Raw genomic sequence first — 2,111 nt, forward strand, 5'->3', positions numbered from 1 at the left:
GAAGTCTTGAATTCAGTATTTGACATTTCTATATATGTTTAGACTTGGGTTATAGTCTTATAAATGTTAGATGATATTTAGAAATTAAAAGGATATTGAGTGTGGTTCTAAACTGTTTCTGGTTATTACTAAACTTGAAAGTTAAGATCTGCCATCTCAAGAATGAACTTGAAAGTTAATATCTCATGTTTAAATAACACTTGCATATGTTATGGGCCATGACCAACTAGATGCTAGGCCCGGTGAATAGTAGCTCAAGTCTTTTGATCTCTATCCCTTTGGAAACAGATAATGATAAGTTGAGGACTTGTCATATTAGATTATTAGTTTTGAAAAAAAAGAAAGTTAGATCGAACTAGAATTAAATGAGAAAAAATAAGAAATTTCTCTTATAGCTTACGCCTCAATCAGGTAAGATTTTCTCTCCTCTTAAATTGCATATTGTCAAACTCCTATCTCTTAGTTTATATCAATTGAAAGATTGAATACATGGAATTTTAATATGAAGGTGATGATATCAATCTTGTTGAAAGTGTTGATTGGGTAGAAATTTCCAGCACACAATTGGAGGATCTGCCACTAGATTAATTACTTGGTAAGAGTTGTCTTCATCTACTTTTTCCTTATTCATGTAGAGAAGCACCCAAAATGCACTTGATTAGATATATTGTTTTCACCCAATTTTGATTGTCAGTTGAACATTTGAAGTTTTTTTTGGATTTTTTTTGATGTACTGGATTGGGTTAAGGAATTAAACCCAATCTCTCGACTGATTTTCTGCCCAAGTTATTAATTAAGGGAACATTATACCTCTTGTATTTTCTGGATGAGTATTTCCTACATGATATAAGACTATAAGTCAAGATTTTGGATGTCCAAATGCTCTCCTTACGGCCTAGCAGATTTGAATATCATTTTTATCGCTTAATGAATCGATGTGAGTACGGTTCTTTTTCTTAGTTAGTTAACGTAGATCGAATTAAACTTGGCGTTTGATTTCATTGGATTAGGACATATTACAATGAACTGAATTTAGGGTGTTCTTATGTTGCAGTAAGTTTAGAGAGGGGAGAATATTGGCAGACACAGGAGAATATATGAGGAGATACTTGTTCATTTGGTAAGCTCATCAATCTTCCTTTTGGTCTTGAAAAACGTGTGCTGATTTTTTTAGTGCTCTAATTCACTTTGGATAGTCTGGCATAGATGTTTTATTTACTACTTAGAAATAGATATTCTATAGTGGAGTGAAACAAGCATTTGATCTTTCGATAGATGCTATACTAAGCTATATGGTGATTATATATTTGCGTTTGAGGACAAGTTGTCCTTGGTCCTCCATTTGACATTTCTTAATTGGAGAGAATATGTAAATAGAACATGTGTGGTTCTCCGAACCATCTCATAAGAGACTGCCCAACAACTAGTGGTCAATATCCTATGGCTAATATTTTCTAGTTTCCTAATGTCTTGTTTTTATAAATATAACTTGGATAAATTTTACTCATTATTATGTATTGATCATTTCTATTTTCATAATTTCTATTTGGTGTCATTGGGCTGGTTGCACCCACTTGCAGGTGTCAATGCAATGACTTTCATGATTGCTAGAGGAAGGACGATGTGATATAAGAGTATCAAATGTTTCCTTTGAGAGCTACTAGGACTTATTCTATCCGTGAATTTTGTTTACAAAAGGCTTAATGAATTTTACTAGTTGTTATTATATTCTTGGATATTTTTTCATTGTTGAATAAAATGTAATTAGAGTTAAGACTTGTGACATATGAATGAATTATGGAATACATTTGGTTTAAGTGCTTTTCTTTCTTGCTATTTTTGCTTATTGTGTATATGTTTACCAGGCTTTTAATAGGATGGGATGGGATGGAAAGGTTATATAATATATGTGGGATGTATACTAGAAGCAGCAGGTAACCTAAATGTTTTTTTTTTTTTTTTTTTTTTTTTTCAGATGCTTCCAGATTTAGTAATGGATGAGTATCCGTTCCAAATGGATAATTGCCAACAATCGATCAGTTGCAAACTAAATTAGCAAGCGTTACTAATACATTTGTAACGGTTAGGTATCCGTTATTGAAATTAATTTT

General features: G+C 32.0%; 1 long non-coding RNA gene across 1 annotated transcript; it reads left to right on the plus strand.

The window, feature by feature from the left end:
• LOC147482510 (uncharacterized) lies at positions 1-1,822 on the plus strand. The gene is made up of 4 exons (XR_015205741.1): positions 1-411; positions 509-595; positions 1,055-1,120; positions 1,581-1,822. It is a non-coding gene; the product is annotated as an uncharacterized LOC147482510 (long non-coding RNA).
• The last annotated feature ends 289 nt before the right edge of the window (positions 1,823-2,111 follow it).

Source organism: Coptis chinensis, chromosome 8 (assembly GCF_015680905.1).
Source record: "Coptis chinensis isolate HL-2020 chromosome 8, ASM1568090v1, whole genome shotgun sequence".
NCBI classification, from domain to species: Eukaryota; Viridiplantae; Streptophyta; class Magnoliopsida; order Ranunculales; family Ranunculaceae; genus Coptis; species Coptis chinensis.